The sequence below is a fragment of the Mauremys mutica genome, chromosome 19, assembly GCF_020497125.1.
Source record: "Mauremys mutica isolate MM-2020 ecotype Southern chromosome 19, ASM2049712v1, whole genome shotgun sequence".
Classification (NCBI taxonomy): domain Eukaryota; kingdom Metazoa; phylum Chordata; order Testudines; family Geoemydidae; genus Mauremys; species Mauremys mutica.
In genome coordinates this window covers 16,199,429-16,222,322 of record NC_059090.1, presented here as the reverse complement: position 1 = coordinate 16,222,322, position 22,894 = coordinate 16,199,429, and positions in this window count along the sequence as shown.

Genomic DNA, 22,894 nt, shown 5'->3' with positions numbered 1-22,894 from the left:
TCCTGTCATACACACAGTGTGCCAAAAAACAAACCCTTAGCTCCTGAGTTTGCAATCAGTCCACTGGGCTTTGTTCTGATCTGGTCTTGCCATGTGGTCCAGCACCTTGGATGGTAGCCTCCTATTATTTCCAGCTATCACTACATTAAGGAATGTTTAATTGCTCCTTCCATTGAGCCTAAAAGAAGGGTGCTTAGTGCAGTGATCAGCTTTAACCAGATCTGTGATTGTCTACAGATCAAAGATCCACTTGATGGCAGCCATTAACACCTTCCAGCATAACAGTATAAAATGTGACTGGAAAAAGCACTAAGAGATGAAGGGGTTTGTAGTTAAGGCACTAGAAGGGATTTCAAGAATTATGGGTTCAATTCCTGCCTCTGATATAACACTACGTCAATTTCGGCAAATCATTCAGGGCCCATTTACACTCCTAAACAAGTGCTAGATTTTCACAAATGCTCAGCATCCAGCTGAGCTCAGATTTTTAAAAAAACTTAAAAAAAAATCTAACACCACATTTGTTCAATTTACCAGCTGTTATTTCAGACTCTCGGTTTGCTGTGAGCCACTGTAATTCTTATATTTTCAGTATACTTGCACCTTTCAGCCATTGTATTCTTAGACTGGCATCAGCCTGTGGGAGAGAGGTATGCACTGTATTATCATAGAGGCTTTATATTTGTTCTTTCTTGCTGTTTTCCTTAAGCAGAAGGAAATCATTTTAGACTGAAAGTATACTATTGTTCTTTGGCTATGGAAGAGAGATCAGGCAGCACAGCAACTTCCACTCAGATTCTGAAAATTAAGGTGCGATCTCTGTCTCTTATGTTCGTGAAACGTAAGAAAGCTTTTATAATCAAAATTTGAGGATTTTATGCTGTGCATAAGGCAGGAAAGAATCCATTTTGTTTTTCCATATTGGGTCTGGCACAAAAGTACTGGAGATAAAACACAGACTCAAATGTACTAGGGACAGGTCTAACAATTAAAATTTTTCCACCACAGTTACACAAGTTAGGAGGCTGATTTTATATGACAGAGCTATACTAGCACAAGCCCTAGCGTAGATGCAGTTATACTGGCAAAAAAAGTATAAACTATATTTGCAAAAATGTTGTTTTACTGGGATGACTGCATCCACATTAGAAGGATTTTCTGGTATAAGTATGCTGACAAAGTTTTTAAGTGAAGATAAGGACTATGGTAAATGTGGTAGGAAATACATGTATGACACTCACGCACCTCTCAATTACACCTGCCTCACATGGGTGTCACTCCATGGACTCCAGTGAAGTTACTCCTGATTTCCAGCAGTGTGGAGGAGAATCTGGCTCACAATGGAAAACAGTAATTCTAAAAAACCAATGTCTATTATTATGTATTGTGCCTGTTATTTAACATTTAGGAAGGCTTACAGGATAAGGGCATGCATCCTAAAAATGAAAGGGCAGCCACAGTACACACCTGGAAAAACCTAGAAAAAACAATCTTGCTTATCAGCCACTCTTTCATCTCCACCACCTTAGAGATTTACTTCAAGTAGACAAAATCAAGCCAAAAAGAAACCCAAAACTCAAGAACAGTTTATTGAAGCATTTAAAATAAACTGCTGCAAGGTGTTTAGGCCTTTTGATAAAGCAGGTCCTATAAATCCTCTGCCTTTTTCACCTTCAGGTTCTAAGAACAATGCAGCCTCAAATCTAATGTCATTCCCAGTGCTGAAAATTTGTGACATCAATAAAATCCTAGTTTGTCACTACAAATGGAATTTTAAATTGAATTCTTATCAAATTAGCCTTTCATCAAGGTCATGCAATATTGTGCGAATAACCTTTTCAGAAGCTGTGTACATGGTTGCTGCCGGAGGTGAGAATGAAACAAATTCTAATGAGATTATTCAGCTGGAACACTCAATAACATGCTATGGAGTATACAGAGGTGACATTAGGTTTAGTGATAATTTAGGTAAATAGATATACCAATGCTCAAAACACAATGCTTCACTCTCCTGTATAAACACATGCACTTGCAACACCTAGCTCATGCTTATTCAACAGCCGGGGGAATAATTGTCACGTCTCCTATAAGCAACTTTCAAATACCATGTTTCCTGTAGCTATTGGGATGAATTATAAATCAGACCTCTCTGCTAAATCCTTGTTGCTTTGAGGACTCTTGACTTTCAGACCAATACTGTTTTGTGGTAGTTGCAGTTGTGTGTGACCCAGCTCAGTCCAACACCCAAACCTTTCCCAGCCTGTAAATTCCAGCATGATGGACTCACTTAGGGTTGCCGGGCATCTGGTTTTTGACTGGAACACCCAGTCGAAAATGGACCCTGGTGGCTCCGGTCAGCACTGCTGACAGGGCTGTTAAAAGTCTGGTCTGTGACATAGCGGGGCTGAGGCAGGCTCCCTGCCGGGCCTGCTCTGCGAGGCTCCCTGGAAATGGCCGGCATGGCTAGCCCCTAGGTGTGAGGATGTTCAGGGAAGCTATGTGTGCTGCCCCTGCCCCCAGGGCTGGCTCCGCAGCTCCGATTGGGCTAGGGGCCGGACATGCCGGGTGCTTCCAGGAGCAGCACGGAGCCAGGGCAGGCAGGGAGCTTAGACCCATTGCGCTACCGACGGGGAGCTGCCTGAGGTAAGTGCTGCTGGCTGGAGCCTGCACCCTGAACCCCCTGCCCTAAGTTGGAACTCCCTTCTGCACCCTAACTCCCTCCCAGACCCTGCACCCCCTCCTGCACCCCAACCCCCTGCCCCAGGTTGGAACCCCCACGCTCACTCTAACTCCCTCCCAGACCCTGCACTCCAAACCCTCGGCCCCAGCCCAGAGCCCCTGCCTGCACCCCAAAGTCCTCACCTCTGGCCCCATCCCAGAGCCCACACCCCCCAGCCGGAACCTGCACCTCCTCCCGCACCTCAACCCCCTGCCCCAGCCCTGAGCCTGTTCCGCACTCCACACCCTTTGGCCCAGCTTGCAGCCCCCTCCTGAACCCCAAACCACTCATCCCTGGCCCCATCCCAGAGCCCTCACCCCCAGCCAGAGCCTGCACCACCTCCCGCAGCCCAACCCAGTGAAAATGAGTGAGGGTGGGGAGAGTGAGTGACGGGGAGGGGAGGTTGGAGTGAGTGGGGGGCATGGTCTCAGGGAAGGGGTGGGGCCTCAGGGAAGGGTGTTCGGTTTTGTGCAATTAGAGAGTTGGCAGCCCTAGGCTCACTCCTTCAAGTGATCATGCTTAAATCAAAGCAGGTGCTTAAATTTTTTTCTGGATCAGGTTAAGTGCTTGGCATCTTGCAAACAGAGCCCTAGGAACTGAAGATACAGACATTCATATCAGGCAATGATCCACCAATGGGCCTAGAAATGCCTTAACCCCTTTCTACAGCTTGCACATATATTATCACATCAGAAAAGAACTGTACGATAAATAATTCATCAAGAAATGTCACACAACACAGGTCATATGAGGATCCTCTTTCTTGCAAAGGGGGATTAAAAAGGTCACTGATGTTGTCTTTACCAAGAGTTTCTTTTTGCCATCTAGTAGATGATTAAGCTATCCCTTCCAGAAACAAAATATAGTACAGTGGGACTGTATGCTAGAAGTTCTTCCCTAATAATAATAAATATTGGACAGCCCAGAAAAATATTTCAGAAAACATAGTAGAGAAGACAATGATAATTAGATAAGTATTTTATGCCATAATGCTCACAAAAATACAATATTTTCAGCAAAAGATAATTGAAAAGCTTATTTGGCTTATCTAAAATATCCTTTTCCAAGCCTCAGCACATCTGTTATAAAAGAATTCACACAGACATATGGTGTAATGCTGTAGATTCAACTTAATGTTCATCACTTGGAGAAAAACTTGGATAATAATTTGACGTTTGTGTTCAGAGTGGGGTCTCCGTGGTAGAATTTGGATCTGATTGCTTATCATCAGCCCAGTGAAAAATGACTGAATGAGCACAGGAAAACAGTAACAAATATGGCTACGAGAGCAGAAAGTTAATATAGGCATGCAGGGCCAGATACTCGGGCTAAATCAACGTAGTTCCATTGCCTTCAATGAACCAAAACCTATTTACATCCCCAGAAATCTGACCCAAGGTATCTTGACAACTGATGGGGAAAATTTAACAAATGCCCTCAACTCCACTTTTTCATACCCACATTTTTTGCGCACCCCAAAATGCAGATCTGCACCTACAACAGGGATCAGTACTTGCAAAACTGAATAGTCGAGCGTACAAATTGAATTATGTCTGCAGGCCACCCTCTGACAGCTGATTGCAAGCACAGAATGTGTGCTCTGCTGCATGGTTACATGTCCTATGGTATTGTTTCAGTTTCCTGACTGGATGACTTCAACATAGCATGTATGGGTAATTTCCCGAGCAGGTTTACAATTTAAAATTCACTTTCAATGAACATTCAAGCATGCAAGCTAACCAACTGATTTTCCATGAATGTTCATGCTAGGCAAGCTAAACTGTTTGAATGAGTGTAGAAGAAACCACAAACAGTCTAAGGGAAAATGACTTTCAATTTTGAATCATTGTTCTGGGGAAAAAGCATCCATTATTTAGTCACAATATAAAAAGGGATGCTAGAAGGGAAGGATAGCTCAGTGGTTTGAGCATTAGCCTGCTAAGGCCAAGGTTGTGAGCCCAATCCTTGAGGGGCCACTGAGGGATCTGGGGCAAAATCAGTACTTGGTCCTGCTAGTGAAGGCAGGGGGCTGGAGTCCACGACCTTCCAGCTCTATGAGACAGGTATATCTCCATATAAATAGAAGCGTCTACAGTATTTTAAGGTGAATGAGGACTTTTGTGGAGGACAGAAATTCCGTTCACAAAAGATTTTGAGATTTCAGAATTTGGCTTCCTTTGGAGTCAGAACAAAATGTGGCGATTTTTAATTTCTCTCATTTTGGATCAAAATGCTTGATTTAGCTAAAATGGAATCAAACAATTTTATTGAAAAAAAACACTTTATGTCAAACAATACAAAATTTAAAAAATACTCTAACCAAAAAGTCATTTCAGAACCAAAAAATTCAAAAGGCTTAATTCTGATAATTTCATAATGGGATGTTTTGACACTGAGATTATTTTGGTTCTGTTTCCGCCCCCCCCCCCAAAAAACAAATTTTTGGCAAGATTGACGTGATTTCACAAAGCATTACAAGGGAGCTGCATTTTCCAATGGAAAATGGTTCTGCTAAAGTTATATGGACCAGCTGTAGTTAGTGGGCAAGTTCCTCATCTGCTGTCAATCAATATAGCTCCATTTAAGTCAAATTCCTCTTGATAGGTGTGTTAATAGGACTGACAGGGAGCATAAGCATTTTGCTGGTCCTCTGCATAGGGGGTGAATTGCATCTAAACAGGGCTAAATTTGTCAGATGAACTCTTTGTTACAAGCTGCTCCCCCAGCGGTAATGCAGATGCATAGGCAAGACAGCAGATATGGAGCACTGTAACTATAGCAAGCAATAGCATGAGAGTCTGTTATGGGACTTCGGGAAGGCTCAGATTCAGACGCAGACCCCAGTGTTACAGCTCTAGCCCATGATAAATACTCCACTGCTAGAGCGATTCCTGATGTCTCCCTCTAGGTACTCATCCGGCCCTAGTCACCATAGTATCTCAGTGTCTCACAATTATTACTGGTTTCAGAGTAGCAGCCGTGTTAGTTTGTATCCGCAAAAAAAACCAGGAGTACTTGTGGCACCTTAAAGACTAACAAATTTATTTTAGCATGAGCTTTCGTGAGCTAAAGCTCACTTCTTCGGATCCAAAGAAGTGAGCTTTAGCTCACGAAAGCTCATGCTAAAATAAATTTGTTAGTCTTTAAGGTGCTACAATTATTACTGGATTTCACTCTCTCAATGGTTAATGAGGTAGAGCAGTATCATCCTTCTTTCACAGAGGGGAGTTAAGGCACAAGGTAGATGTAATCAACAGCCTAAGGTCATGCAGGAAGCTTGTGGCAGAGTTGGGAACTGAATCCAGGTCACCAGTCTAATGTGCACCCACTAGTGATGCTCAGACTGAGGCTCGCGAGCCATGAGTGGCTCTTCAATGTGTCTCCTGTGGCTCTTTGTGGCACATGGTATTAAAACACTGTGATTTAATTATTAACCAAGCTCAGTTATTAACCAGTCAGGATGCTTTTACTACGTTATTAACCAATTGTAGCTGATAAAATAGTTGGTCAGCCATTTTGCTGCGTAATGTGCATGTGTGTAGATGAAACAATGAATTCACACGACTGTGGCTCTTTTGGGCAAATATTGATCACTAAATTTGCCTCCTGAACCACTGAGGTCTGACTATCACTGCACTAGATCGTCCTTCCTCCCTGTCATAGGACTGAAGAGACAAAAAGATTTTGTCTTCTCAGTCCCAGACGTTGCTCAACAGAAACATGTATGGTGGCAGATAGCTCGATAGTTGACTCATCAAGTCAAACTTAACGCAGGAGCTCACACTGCTCAGCAGACTCCGACACATTGATTCACTTGCCATGCATGGACTTCTGATGAGGCACCATATAGCTACTGGTAGCTTTTATTCCTTTCATGTGCAGCCTAACCTTTGATGACTTCTTCGCATTACTTTCAGAATGATTTCTACTACAGTACATTTTTCCTCCACTGCTGTCATTTTGTACCTACGATTTTTCTTTTTATTTAATCCCGCTGAGTTTAAAAGTGGGGCTCTGGGAGGTTGGGAATACCCAGCTTGGCTGATGAGCTCATGCAAGTGACGGGAAAAGTTTAATTAAAATGTCCGTCTCTCCAGCTGATAAAGTGACAGGGGCTAAACTCTTCCTTTCTGTTTGGGGCTCACTCAACACTTTCCCTTCCTTTGTAGCTCAGTCTTTGGAGCACAAATGGAGAACTCAGATGGACTTTCTCGGGGTACAGACCTCACTGCCTGCCCTTGTCTCTTAGCCCAACAGTGACAGCCCCCACTTTCCTCCTCTCCCCACATATGACTTGATGAACTGTCTCTTACTAAAGATGACCTTTGGTTTTCACTAGTCTAATGGAGACCATTTAGAATTGCCTTGTGATGCAGATTCTTTCAGTCTTGGTGGTCCTCATTCTGAAGCGATTTGTGCCCCAGGTAGGCAGGGCACATTGGGTGAAATCTTGTCGCCATTGACTTCAATGGTGCTGGAATTTTACCCTTGGTTCTTTGCTATACTTAGCACACAAGACTTATTAAACACAAACATGCTGCACCACATTTTCTCTAGAATACATCTATGCGCACATCTGTAGGAAAAAACAGACCCAATCCTTCAGCCCTTACTCACAGGAACAATTCTTACACATGAGGTGAATTATACCACTTAAAGTCCAGAGCCCTGGGACTGACCCTTTGCACGGTTGCATCCCAAAGTCGTTCCATTGATATCAGTGAGACTGCTGGCATGAATAAGGATTCCTCAAGGAATTGAGGGAGCTGGCTCATCATTTGTTCTCAGTATTCAAAAATACAGTTGTGTAAGAACATTGTTTGTGCAAAGTGCTAAATGTAGTAATATATTCCCAGCATTTAACTTCAGGCTACTCCTTGCCCTATCACATTGAAGAGAGTTAGAATTGGACAAGATTTCCCAGGAGTAAGAGAAATCCATGTTCATAGGCTTATAAAGGTTGACTTGTGAGCAAACTCTTCTACAGGGCAATTTCAGATGCTCTAAATGACATTTTAAATTCTTATGATTTTCCATTTGCAAAGCAATGTTGCTCTCCAAAATGACAAGCAAACCAAGATGACTTCCCAGAAGCCAGTGGTTAAAGCCTGGCTGGTTTTTCTTAAATTGCTTTAATTTCTGTAAGTCCCCCAAAATGACCAAAGGTTAAAAAAAAATCTAATAAAAAGATTATGAATTTATCCTTATTTTACCATTTAGTGGGGAAGGGTAGCAGGCCAGCTACCTGATAAGATACATCAATAATTTTTATTGTGAACTACAGTGGAAGCACATTTAACTCAGAACCATTAGCAGAGGAAATAGATCAGCTGTAAGAGCTAATGGTAAAGTGCAGTATAAATATTTACATTAATGTATGACTAAGTCTTTTATTAACAGGCCATATTTTCTCCACATTTGTCTGCCGTTTATTATGGGATTTTAAACTGGATTTATACCCCCTGTAGGATTTTCTAATTTATCTATAGAGGAAGAGATGGCCCCCTTAGGATCCTTTATGCCACTGCAGACTGTGAAAGCCTTTGCATGGCTGCAAAATGGTGGGCATTTTTTTTAAAGTGTGTATCTGAAGTCCTTCTGCCTCTAAGAAATTAAGCAATGGACAAGACAATGAAGATAGAGGGGCAGATTCTTATCTGGTGTGAATCTCTTGATTTCATTGCCTTTCATGGAACTTCATCAATTTACACCAGCAGAGAGTCTGGGCCAGAAAAGACTTCAGATTCTTACTAGAACTTCTCCCCAGTTTTATTTTTAAATGAAGGGTTTTTGTTTTGTTTTGTTTTTGTTTTTGTTTTTTTTAACCATGGTATTTAGTCTCCTTTTAGATTAGACTCACATATTATCTGGATAAGCCACACAGCCTTATTCTCGGGCCTCACTTTGTGAACATCTGGAAATTCTCTTTGCTCCGTTCTAATAGCCAGATCCACAGCTTAGTGAAGTGAAAACAAGCAGTGACTTCAGTGGGCTTTAAATTAGGCCCAAAGTGAATCAAGAACACTGATGGAAATCATCTAGGAACTCAGCCCAGTCCACACAGAGCCTTCAGGTGCATCATTAAGTGGCAGCGGAAAAGCCTCTTATTCTAAATGTTAAATCTATAGAAACATATTAGGGAGAGTTAGCATCACCAGTCAGTGACAAGGGGACATTCTTTCTGATCCCAAAGAAGTCAAACCCTAGAAGGAACACGTTTATTTCCTATTGTCCAAAGTCCTGAGGTTCCCTCAGGCAGTGGCACAATGTATTGAAAATGACTTGACATTTAATTTTTATCTACTGGCACTGAAAATCTTATAGCTTCCTGCCACGTACAATTTAGGAAGCGATGGTCTTATTTATGACCATATCTTAGATGTTCTCATAAATACTGGGGATTAATCCAGGTCCCAACTCTTCTGAGGTTGGAAAGTGTGAGGGGTTTTGGTTCAGATCCATCATTAGTAAATGGAATGCAAATATCAGAACTGTCTACCTTATTGTTTTTCTGATGGGTTCCCATTTTTCCTTCCCATTTTTGTTACTAATTATGTTCAAACCAATCATCTGCTGTATGGTTATAAAGAAAAAAAATAAGAGAACATGTCCCAAAGAGCCTGTAACTTAAAAGCCCTGATTCATGAAATTCACCCAGATCTGCACACAGCCCCCCCGCCAAAAAAAAATGAACTGTAGGATTGGAGCCTAAAGACTGATTCTCGTTGTTGATCTTTGAGGACAGATTCTTATGCCCATGCAAAGCCTAGTAGAATTCAGTTCAGTAAATTCACTGGAGTTCTGAAGGGATACAAAACTCTGCTGGACTTTAATTTGGTTGCAGGAATGAGGCCTAATCTAAGACCGGGAAGAGCAGAGGCAGGAGAAGAGGGACAATAGAGGTCAATTTCTCCTGTATAGAATAGATTCTATTTCCTTAGTAAAAGGGCCTATTGTTTCAGGCCCCACCAACGACTCCCCTCCCCCAAACATACACACTTTCCCCAAAAATATTGAGGTTACAAATAAAATAAATAAAAGCCCAGATGGTCAAAAGCCTCCAGAAATCCTAAAAAAAAAAAAAAAGGGTTTAAATTAAAGAACCTTGAATTTGCTTGAGGGTCCTCTGTTTTTATTTTAAATTACACACAGCCTTTGGTTTATTGCAGAAGAATTTTAAGTTAAAATATAGAGAGTCAAACATTAGGGAATTAGGATCCAGGCAAATGATGTATGTCAGCTAGACTATCAAATGAACCTTGCATTCTGTGCTGAAGCAGACTTGAAAAATGTATTTCAGGCTCATGCCATCAATCTCCAATTCCAACCATACTGTAGGAAGAAGATTATGAGAAATTGTCACCTAGGGTCACTTATGAATCTCCCATCTAGGTCCGTTTTGAACAGCATCCCAAATCCTCATGGCATCATGGCTAATTCAATCAGACCTGTCAGCCACACCTACATATAACTCTCCCAAGCAGAAGACAGTACAGAACATTTGTTTAAAGCATTGGTAAAGGATAGTTCTTTCCATGAATTTGCCTGGCAGGGATTTGCCTGCCAAGAGCAAGTTTTAAGGAAATGCTGTAATAACAAAGGTAGGAAGGGGGAGTCCTTTTTTCCACTGGCTGTTTTAACAAATGAACTGCATCACTCATGTTCTAGTGGTGCCATCTGTAGTCTCCACTTTATTTACGGGTGTTTCCCAGTCCCTTTAAAAAAAACAACATCTCACAGGTGCTTACTAAGAATCCTGCCGTTTGATTCCCAAAATTATATTTTTGTGTGATGGTAACACCGCAAGGCCAGAGTCCAAATGACATTGTTTCCAAAACACGGTGAGGTCTGCTGGTGTAAATGGGTGTAGCTCCACTGGCCAGTGATTTATTGATTGCATATGTGCGTCCATCTATTTTTTTGCCTGGATTTCCCTGAGATCTGTTATTGCAGCCTGAAAGCACAGCCCTTGTATTCCTACTTTGGTAATTGGTGTTGAAGAGCATGGGATACGCGGGTCATAGACAGATTCATTTGACTTCTACAGAATAAAATGACCAGTAATTTGCAGTGTGTCTACCTTTCCTTGACCTTGCTGTTTCGGATACACAAGAGGCTAAGCTACATAGCTCATCATTTTTACTTGACTAACCCATTGCTTTACATGTAAGTGTCGGAGGGTAGCTGGCCTTTTTAAAGGCTCAAGGGCCCAGCCTACCTCTAACTGGCTCCACAGCGGGGAAAATGAGGCAGATCAGGTTCACCTCAGAGTAGTTAACTCACTCAGTAACTGGGATGGTTAATGAGACAGGGAAGCACCTAAGCATAATAGAAGACTAAGGACCTCAGAGGGGGACTCTGGAGGAGAAAGGGCTGTTAAGAAGACAGAAGGACTCCAGAGAGAGGACTCCTCCAGCAGACTGGTGACAAGCGGCTCCTCAAAACAACACCCTGAAGTGGCAGAAGCAGGGAAAGAGTCTGGAAAAGACAACTGAAGGGAACAAGAAGAGACTGGGGAGGATTGATTCTGGCTGTTCCAAACAAGAGCTTGAGCTGGAACCCGGTGAAGCATCCAAACAAACTAGGGCTGGTTAGCTCCTACTAGAGCCAAGGAACATCCACCTCACCAGTCTCTTTAAAGGGAACAAAGACTATTGAGGTCTTGCACCAGGAGGAGTGGGCTCTTACAAGGCTTGGCAAGGCAGAGTCAGGGTGGTGGCATAAGGAACAATGGAGCCAGACAACGGTACCATTCCCTTGCAGCAGGACAGGGAGCGAACAGATCCAGATCCCTTAATACAGTAAGTTTGTTCTATTTCCCCCAATGTTGTGACCACCTATAACAATTACTTCCATTTTTACATGATTTTAAATAACTTGAACAGTGAGTGGGTCTAGAGAACTATATACCCAATTTCTTTTCTATATAGGAGCCTCTAAAGTAACCTTTCTGTGCCAGAGTCTCAGCTGGCATAAGTGAGCAGAAGTTCATTGCAGCCAATGGAGCAATGCCAACTGACACCACCAGAAGATCCGGTCCTGTATCATTTCTCCCTCTTTTGAAGTGAAATGAAGTCTGCTAGATTGGCAGAATTGTTTTCTTTAAATGACTACCAGCTGGCCAGTGGAACTGCTACTTTCCACTGCATGTCCCACTGTTGCTCTGGAGGGACCATCTGTACAAACGAGAGAGCAGTCCAGTCCCTGAGGCACAATCCACATTTGGACTTTCTAATGAGATGGCTGGTATTGATGGTGGTATTTGTAAGGTGGCCAAGAGTCCACGAGACACAAGAGTGCTGGGTTCTCCTGACAGCTGATTGGGAGCTCAGCGATTACAAGGCAGGAAGGAAAAGAAAAGGAAATACAGAGAACCGGTAATGGAAGCATGAGGGATATATGGGACCACTATAATAGAAAATGAGGGCGAGGTGGTGGGGAGAGGGGATGTTATATGAAAATGATCAGAACACTGGGCAGATTCTCACCTGACATGATTCAATATAGCTCCACTGAAGTCAGAGGAGTTACCCAAGCCGTGGATCTGGCCCACTGTTTCTGCTACACTTATGGTACTGGAAAAAACAGCTTTGCTGTTCTCTCAGGCAAGTTAATCACCAGATGACACACTTCTCAGGTCAGAGGCACACAATTATATGCCAATGTTTTTGTTAAAGGTTTCATTAGGGTCAATCAACACTGTAACGGATAGCTGAGCGGGTATGTGTCATACTAAAACTGGAGTCCATTTTTTAAAAAAAGGTAAAGAACCTTAACATTATAATTATGTCGCCTAATTCCAGTTCTAGTTGTGAAGACACCCCCTCTTCTTAAATCTTCTAAAGAAAAAACAAATCCTCTCCCTCCTTATAGTTAACTCTGCCTGATGTCAAATGGCGTCTTTGGGATTGCATTCATGCTGAGATAACAGCTTCGGACTCTAAACTCATTTGAAGGTTAGCAAGCGCAACACTACAATCTGAGATCTGTTATGTCTCCATCAAGGGATTTGCCCCTCCCCCACCCCAAATAATACCAGCTTCCTAGGTAAGTTCATGTCATCTCTTTTTCTGATTAACTATACGATAGACAGATGCGGGCAGCTTTTTGTTGGGAAGAGAAAGGTGTGCTAATAGGCCATTTTTTGATGAGGTGTAGAATTCTGGATACGCAAAGGACATGGGTGGATAGGTTAGGCCCAAAAGCCATGCCCTTATGAAACTGGTTGCCCCTTTGCCTCTCCTGTGGGTGAAGAGCACCCAGCACTAACTCAGGAAGGAGGTGTGAAAGTGGAGCTACCCAGAGGAAGACTGATGTGGGAAGAGAATCAAGCTTGGTAAGTCTATCCTAAAAAAACCCAGAGCAGGTTTAAGCTTTTGGGATAGGGACTGTGACTACCTCTATGCTTGCACAGTTCCTAGCAGGATGTAGCCTCAATCCTGATCTGAACCTCTGGCTTCTACTGTTATATTAAACATCACCACCTAGGGCTTTTCATCAGCCGAGCTCAAAGCACTTCTCCAGGAGGTAAGCATCATTTTCCTCATTTCACAGATAGGGAAACGGAGGCACAGGGAGCTGAGACTTGTCCAAGGTCACCCAGCAGGCCATCGGCACAGCTAGGAACAGAACCTGGTCTCCTGCGTCCTGCTCCAGTGCTCTATCCTCTAGATTGCACTACCTAGTGTTTGGTAAATATATTACAGACTTTCCCAGTAACTAATAGGCAAAAGCCCAGTTCTTGGGGCTCTTCAGCTCCATTCTGGCCTTTCCCTCCCGCTCTATCACCTCATTTTTTTCTTAGGCAAATTCCTGGCTTCAATAGGAGTTTTCTTAAGTAAAGCTTGAAGAAGGAACAGAGGGGTGAAATTTTCTGAATGAAAAAAATGCACACGTGGGTGGGACGAAACTTTTTTCAACTTTGTGCCAAAGTTACTGTATTGTTTTGGTTAAAACAAACCACTAAAAACAAACACATTTCCCCCCCAAACTCTCCTCACAGAACTTCTCCCCCAAGAGTCCATTGACACTATAAATGAAGCATTTTGATTCTTCAGTTCAAAAGACTTATTTAAAAAAAAATTGAAAATATTAGAAAAGTGAAAATGAACCCTAAAGTTTGTTTCAGGATGAACAAAATATTTAATTTGACCCACAATGAATCCCCCCCCGTTTCGGTTTGACCAGCAAACCGAAACCCCCCCAGTTTTTTAATTCTAGTAAGGATTATAGGGTAGATCAGGGGTAGGCAACCTATGGCACGTGTGCCGAAGGCGGCCCGCAAGCTGATTTTCAGTGGCACTCTCACTGCCCGGGTCCTGGCCACCGGTCCGGGGGGCTCTGTATTTTAATTTAATTTTAAATGAAGTTTCTTAAACATTTTAAAATCTTTTTTACTTTACATACAACAATAGTTTAGTTATATATTATAGACTTGAAAGAGACCTTCTAAAAACGTTAACATGTATGACTGGCACGCGAAACCTTAAATTAGAGTGAATAAATGAAGACTCGGCACACCACGTCTGAAAGGTTGCTGACCCCTGGGGTAGATCATCAGCTAGTGTAAACGGGCTTTATAACTCAGTTCTAGCAATGGAGCAATGCCAATTTCCAGCGCTGCCCCTCAGGAGCTGTGTGAAGTATAACTCTGTAGAACTTTTACACAGACCAAGTTCTGGTCTCAGTTATGCAGAGTTAAAACCAGTCTCACTTCATTAATTTGAATGCCATGACTCTGGATTCAACCCACTATAGCGGAGATCAGAATTTGGTGCATTTCTGCAGCTAGAAGCATAGCTGATATTTATGTTTCCAACCCCTCCAGAATCTTGCCCGGTGATGTCAGCAGAGGATTAACACAGAAGGCTAGTTGAGACTCAATTAACTTGCAGTTTGGCAGTTTTTGAAATTTAAATATTTTTCAATATGATCAAAAAGCTGCTTAAATATTTTATGCTGCTTTTAGTCACCTTTCAGTTATTAATATGCCTAACTAGGGCCTCCAGTTGGAGCTTCCTGCTATAAATATGATGGCTTTGAATGATTTCCTGAATGCATTAATAGTGAAAATCTTAGAATAAGAGAACAATATCACTTGAGGCCCTGTAAGTGGGTTTAATCCATCCTAAGCAGAAATCTAGCTAGCAATTTATACAGCCCTCATAACCATCTGAGTACCTCATAATCATTAATGGATTTTATCCACACCATACCCTGTGATGTAGGGAAGTATTATCCCCATTTCTGTCAGCTGGAGAACGGAGGTACTAAATAGATACGGTGATGTACCCAACATCACACAGTAGGTCTGCGGGCTCAGCCAGAAATTAAACCCATGTTTCTTGTGTCAAAACACAGCATCCAATATACTAAACTATCCCTCCTGCTCCTATATACAGAAACAAAGCTTGGTGTGTGAGAGAGGAAACCCATCAACAAATCCTGTAAGTAAAGGACAAGGTGTTTTTTAAAAAGTGACAAATAAGTGATTTCGGGGTGCCCACATTTTAGTGTGCCCAGCCTGAGGTACCTTAAACAGATCTGATTGTCAGAGAGTAGGTGCTCTGCACTTCCTAAAAATCAAGTCCCTTTATGATGTCCCTCAGACTGAAAAATGAACCAAAAAACCAAAACAAACAAAAAAATTCAGGCAATGAAAACTCACTCATCACTCGCAGCCAAGATTTTCAAACACAACAAGTGTTTTTTTTCTTATTACATTAGTTCATATGTTTATAAGCATCCCATACTCCTCTTTGCTCTCCTTATCAGCTTGTGTTATTTATTTCAACTCATGCACACACTGTTCTTACCTAATGGGGTTAGAAAGCACAAGGTGCTGAGAAAGAACGCCCTTCTGCTCATCCGTTTCATCTCTCCATTATGTTGTAGGCCTTCTGATGAATGGGAACCCTCAATGATCAGTAGTTCGCTGGTAGTTAAAGCCCAGGCTTTGCCCTGAATTTATAGAGATGGAATGCTAATCGGGGAAGAGATTTCACTTTGAGTTACTGTATGTGAAGATTCAGCCACTTACTACCTGGCTATGAAGGAAGCAGCAAGGGTAATTTTTGAAAAAGATCCAACACAGGAAAAAAAAAAGTTCAGAAATTTTAAGAGGATTTTGAAAAGCCACTAGTCAGAAAATGCATTTGGGCCCATAGGGCTAGATTTTAATGTCACCATCTTCCCTGAAAAACGGGTGCCTTTGATGCAACTATCTTCACAATGCCCCTGTGAGGTAGGGAAATGCTATTATCCCCATTTCAACTGAGGGACGGATTAAGGGGACTTGTTTTTTTTTTTTACAAGGTATATAGGTGCCTTATGGGAAATTAGGTGTCTGCATGCTCTTCAAAATCCCACCAGGTGCTTATTTGCATCTTATTCTTTAGGTGTCTAAATACCTTTAAAAGTCTGGCTCTGACTTGTCCGTGGAAAACCAAGGCATTGACTCTGCATCCCCCCAAGTCCCAGCCTAGCTCCCTAACCGCTTACCCATCCTTCCTCTCCTCGCTTTGGTGGGGAGTGAGTTACTTCACCTCTTGTCATGGGACTGCCAGGCCAGCTGCCCCAGCTGAGGAGCGGAGCCCAGGCTCCTTCTACGTCCTGCCGGACTCTTACTCCTCTGCACGCCTGAGGGAGGGCTGTGAATCTGTCCCAGAGGCAGCAATGAGGGTCAGATGAAATGGATGCTTGAATATGCCACAGCTGCATACAAAGCAATGAAGGCTCAGAGGGGCTAAAAAGAAAACCACTTGGTGCACAAAGGTCCTGTGCTCTCCTTTGCACGTAAGACATATGAAAGGCAAGCAATGCGTCCCACAGCTAAATGTCTGCATCCGAGCTGCCACTCGGAGGCTTTATCCCCCTCAGAGATGGGCTGGCTGAGGAACTAAACAGCAGCCCACTCGCAAACAAGTCAAGGATATTCAGGAGCAACTGGGTGAGAGCCAACATCTCTCAGGTCATGTGTGCATCATCAGCCCATAAGGACGACCCAAGAAACAGGCTACGCCCACAACACAAGCAGTATGGCCTTCTGGTCTGCCTTGTGGCCACGAGCTAATTCCCAGCTAGCCTTCAGTTTACGTGCAGGATGTTTGACACGCTGAGAGATAGTAACTGCCAGTCCGGGGCCAGCTTATACCTGCTGAATTTGTTGTAACACACAAACTGCCTCCATTCACAATAGAATCGGGCACTCAGAGACATTTACTAAGTGCTCATTAAAACCCAGTAATGTATGTTTACGTTTAGTTGCCATGTGATTTTTAATTCAAAACTGCAAATCAGGTCAGTGTCTAATGTTAAGTACCTAAAATAACTAGTAATAATTTCTACTGACGGTGCTTGAAGTCTCAGTACTTCAGAGGTTAACTGTTACTAGTTGCTAGAGCATCATATTAGAAGATTAATAGGGACAGATTCTGCCATTTTCACTTGTATCAAACAGCACTTGACTCACACCAATAGTCACATTTAAGTTTAGAAGAGTATCTAGTAGCCAATGGGATTATTCATTTAAATTCCACTCAGTAAGAGTTAAGATTGCAAATTCCAGGTCATGACTACTGGCTTTGAGTTATATACGTCAATCAAAGAAATGTTTTGTTATTGAAAATATTCTTCCTGGGGATTGATATTTTTTTTTCCTGCATGCATTTGCTTTTATGAATCAGTGAAACTGTTTCTAACTGCAACGCTTATTTTCTTATCAACACACATGCACACCAGTATGCAGATGAGGCTTCGGCAAGTGTGGATTTCTGCAGAGAAATTAAACATGGGCATTCGGAAACTATCTTATTTATGCAGGAAATATTCATATGCAGAATGGGACCACTACATCGGACTCAGAGAGGCACTTCCACGCAGCATGGCAGATGGAGCATTTACACAGAAGAGGAAAAGAAGCCAACTGTGTCATATGCACTGATCTTCAGGGATGAGAGAACCAGAAATGGCCAAATCAGAACCAGCCATAATCTTTGGCCAAATCTTGAACTAAGCCAAGCCCAACCTTTTTTCTCACGGTCTAAACTTTTTGAGAAGTTGGATCTGTGCCTTTGCATTTCCGGTTTTCATATGTAACAAGTTACCAAACCACCACAAAGCTATGGCTATGTTTGCTCAAACTAATATACATTAAATCTCTCATTGAGAGCCTGTTCTCAGGAGACTTCCAGCCCAATCTTTGGAACAAACAGGCTTGGATATGCTGCTTATCACAATTCTCAGGTTACTGACTGGTGCTCCAGTCTGCAAAATCAGGAGTTTCCTCAATACTAGATTGAGCCAAACAGTCTGTCTGCACTGAAGAGGCGGGGGCTGGCTCCTATTCCCCAAGTCCTACTTGGCATAGTCCCAGATTCACCCCAGGAGGCTCCAGAGTCCAAGCTAGAACATCTGCATGGCTATTTTCAGCACTGTAGTGCAAACCCATGTCTGTGGACTTGGGCTCTGAGACTCGTTGCCATGAGGGTTTTGAGGGAGGTCTTTTTTGGCAGTGTAGACATACCCTGAGTGATCCCTGAGCAGCACACCTATCTGCACTTCGCCAGCTATCTCTGCCTGCTAATGAAGGGATTTGTTGCACCATCAGTCTTTCAAGCTGAATAACCCATTGATTCAATGGGGAGTTTTGGGGGAAGGGGGTGGAGGGAAGGAGAGAGAGAGAGATGGTACCCGGCTCCAGTATATTTGACTTCAGACAACTAAACCTTTTAGCAGTAGTTCAATTTTAGCAGCTAAAGAATAAGAGAAAAAATGCAGTACTTACTACCCTTCTTCAGCACTGCAGGCCAGAGCCTCCACTGGTGTAAATTGGTGATTCTCCACTAATTCTGAAGAAACCGCACTAGTTTATGCCAGGCCAGCTGAGGATCTTCCCCTGTAAATTTTGAGATAACCCATTGTTTAGCTCTCTAGACATGCAGACAATGCTACTCTTAATTAAAGAAATACCACCATGACAGCTGAGAATTAATAGCTGTAACGTGACCAAAAAGAGTATAATAGTGTTTTCAATTTCTTAAAAAAACAACAACAACAAAACCCCCCACACACCAAAAAAAACCCAAGTCCCCAAAAATTTTATCTGAAAGTTTCTATTCTGATATAATTGAATAGCTGTTGATTCACAAAGACATACTGAAAAGTACTTTACTTCAAACAACACATTTTTTTTCTTGTAGAAAAGTACTTTGGCTAAGGAGGAAACATCTGTAGAAGTTGCGAGGGTGAGCGGGGGGACTTGGCAATTGATTTTCAACTTCATTTTCTAAAGTGTCATTCCTAAATAATGACTAAGCAAAGGTACAACATACAAGATTACATAGAGGAGTGTGACACTAGATATATCTACTGCTATTGAACTCACATTTAACTGGTATAATTTTAAATATACAAATATATTTTGTTACATAAGGTCTCAGACGGGCATAAGAGGATATTAAACAACAAGAGATTTAAATCTCTAGCTTTCTTTTAATATCCTTTCTTTTGCCAACCTCTGAGAGAACCAAATACTTCTACATGATTTAGATATTCTTATATACAACCTCCCAATAAGAACAATACATTGCTCTAATTAAATAGATTCTCTCTCTCCTGGGTATTTGTATATGTATCTCTAGATAACATGATATACCTAGTGTGGCCTCCACTGGAGTAAGCCTCTACTTTAAGTTGTATCCTTCTTACCCCAGATCTAGTTAGAAACATTGCCTGTCTGGGAAGGAGTACTAGCTTTATGTCACCCAGGCATTGTATCAGGGTATTCCCTCCTCTGTGGCAAAGGGACAGAGCCAGCGGCTAGAATCTAGCCAGAGAACCAAGGAACTGCTGCAAAAGACAAAGGATAACATGCAAGATATGGAGCCTGCAAAAAACAACAAGCAAACATAACTCAGCTACAACAAACAAACAGATGATTCCTCCTTTGCAAAATAATCATACAGCCAAACCAATCAGTACTAGTACCTTGTTCACTAGCCATTGTAAGGGGAGACAATATTGCAACTACCGGGGAGGAGCAGAAACTCTTAGGAACGTATGTAAAAGGCAGCCAGAGGAAACGATTCCTCCTGTAACAGAATCAAGGTTGCTTCCATCTGTGGTATGGAGATTATCAGCCATGCAGGCCCTTTGTGGTGATCCCAATAACCAGTTTTATATCACTGTTGAATTTTAAACCCAGAGAGAAAACTATATCTGATCTTTGAAGTACACCTATGATGAGCTCAGCTAGGGCTTTATCACAAGCACATGGCTGGACTACTCTAGCAGCAGCTCAGGTACTTCAGTTTGATACTGAGGGTCACTGGTTTTCACCTTGCTGGAAGGGAGGAGAAAGTACCTGCACCATTTGTAACTTGGCTCCAGCTCAGCTGTGCTGGTGGAGCTGAGCCAAGGCTCCACCCACTCCCCACCCCACTGCACAGGAGAGGACATAGGAACCCTACAGAAGCCGTGGGGGAGCAGCAGGGATAGCTCAGTGGTTTGTGCATTGGTCTACTAAACCCAGGATGGTGAGCTCAATCCTTGAGGGGGCCCTTTAGGGAACTGGGGTAAAAAACTGTTTGGGGGTTGGACTAGATGGCTTCCTGAGGTCCCTTCTACCCTGATATTCTATGATTTCCTCCCATGGTGGGAGAAGAGGTTACCCATTAGTTTTGGCCCTGTCACTGAAAACACTTAAGCGTGTGTGTAATTTTAAGCAGGGAAGTAGGCTCAAGTCAATGGAATCCTCCATATGCTTAAAGTTATGCACATGCCTAATGTTTTGCTGGATTGGAACTGCTCATGTGCCTGAAATTATACATATGCCTAAATCCTTTGCTGGATCAGGGCATTGCTGTAACCATCCTGTCCTCTTAACAGCAAAGTAAAGAGAGGGAAAAAAGAAACCTACAATCAAACCTGTTTCATTGTGGAAAAGGTCAGCTTCTCAGCATTTCCTGGATCTGACTGGGTGCCACCCACAGTATCCTGTGTGCTTTAACATTGTACTAAATGGAGGGCAAACCACGTTTGGAAAGAATGTCTTTTGAAAGCCAGCTGCTTCAGCGTTTGCCTTTTGCAGTAAATTAAGGGGTTTGGGCTGCCGTAAAAAGTGCTTGGGTTGTGGGTTTGTATTTTGTCTGATTGTGATTCACGGGGTAAATAATAAATAAGCAGACTCCTCTCCATGAATGCAGAGGCTTTAAATCTAAAAATGAATGTGATGTGAGTTGGACACATTGAAAGAAAGTTTTTAGCAAATTGTAACCTTAAGAATTCTCTAGGCTTGATATAAAGGAGCTTTCATTTGTGAAGGCAGGGGACCTCGTTGCTTTCTTCAGCACTGTGTTTGATGCCAGTAATTGTGTCACACAATATAGCCAAGGTTGATACCATTGTTTGGCTGCATGGCGTTTGTTAATACTGAAAACTTCTATCTTAATCTCTTTACTTTTTATTCTGTTTTAAGTTTTTGTCTCAAATGTTTGCAGCCTGAAAATGACCTACTTTGGATTTTAAGGAAATAAAAGAAGGAAGACCTGCAAATGCACCTGTCTCAAGTTATCTTCCACTCTCTCCTCCCTTCTCCTGTTTGTCAGTTTAGTCACCTGTTACCCTTAAATCCTAGCTTGTGAGCTCTCCTGAGGCAGGGGCTGTTTTTGTGTTATTTCTTTGTGCACTGCCTACCCTAACAGGCCAGCAGAAAATTAGTACACCGCTACCTCGGTGCCACCCAATATAACATGAATTCGGATATAACGCGGTAAAGCAGTGCTCTGGGAGGGCAGGGCTGCGCACTCCAGTGGATCAAAGCAAGTTCAATATAACATAGTTTCACCTATAACACGGTAAGATTTTTTGGCTCCCAAGGACAGCGTTATATCGAGGTAGAGGTGTAATGATAATCAGAAGACAAACAACTAATGGGAATCATTTATAATGGGGATAGTTGAGGGTATCAACCTGCCTTGAACCACACGGGTACACCTCCACTGGAGCTCAGGCAGGCATACGCTGGCTAGCTTTGATTGAGCGAATGCACTACAAATAGCAGGCTAGATATCCTGAGTACAATCCCACCCAGGACCCTGCTATGTACTCAGGCAGCTACTCCATCCCACTGCTACAGTTATATATTTTTTAGCATGCAAGCTCGATCAAAGCTAGTGCACACATGTGCACTTGAGCTGGAAATTACATCTCAAGCTCCAGCATAGAGCTACCCGTTTTCTGTCATTCCTGTGCTTTGTAAACTTTCTGTGAAATCAGGGAGCAGGTGCCTTCTCAGAGTACATGATTTATCATTTTAAAGCACAGTCCCTTTTACATGCTGGATATATTCTTATGGTGCAATTCAATGTGAAAGGCGGTGAGAAAGAAAAAGTTTGCAGAGGATATATAAATTGGGGAGTGGTAAATAATGAAGAGGACAGGTCACTGATGCAGAGAGATCTGGATCGCTTGGTAACTGGGTATAAGCAAACCGTATCCATTTTAATGCAGCTAAATGTTAATGTAAACATCTAGGAAGAAAAGAATGTCGGCCACACTTACAGGATGGGGGACTCTCTCCGGGGAAGCAGTGACTCTGAAAAAGATTTGGGGTCATGGTGGATAATCAGCTGAACATGAGCTCCCAGTGACACTATGGCCAAAAGAACTAGTGTGATTCTGGGATGCATAAATGGGGACTCTCGAGTAGGAGTAGTGAGGTTATTTTATGGCTGTATTTGGCACTGTTACACCGCTGCTGGAATACTGTGTCCAGTATCAAGAAGGATGTTGATAAATTGGAGAGGGTTCAGAGAAGAGTCACATCAATGATTAAAGAATTAAAAAAACATGCCTTAGAGTGGCCGATTCAAAGAGCTCAATCTATTTAGCTTGACAAAGAGAAGGTTATGGGTGACTTGATTACGGTCTATAAGTATCTACATGGGGAACAAATATTTAATAATGGGCTCTTTAATCTAGCAGAGAAAGACAGAACAATCCAATGGCTGGAAGTTGAGACCAAATTCAAATTAGAAATAAGGTGTACATTTTTGACAGTGAGGGTAATTAACCACTGGAACAATTTCCCAAGAGTCATGGCGGATTCTCCATCATGGACCACTTTTAAATGAAGATGGGTCATTTTTCAAAAAGATCGGCTGTAGGAATTATCTG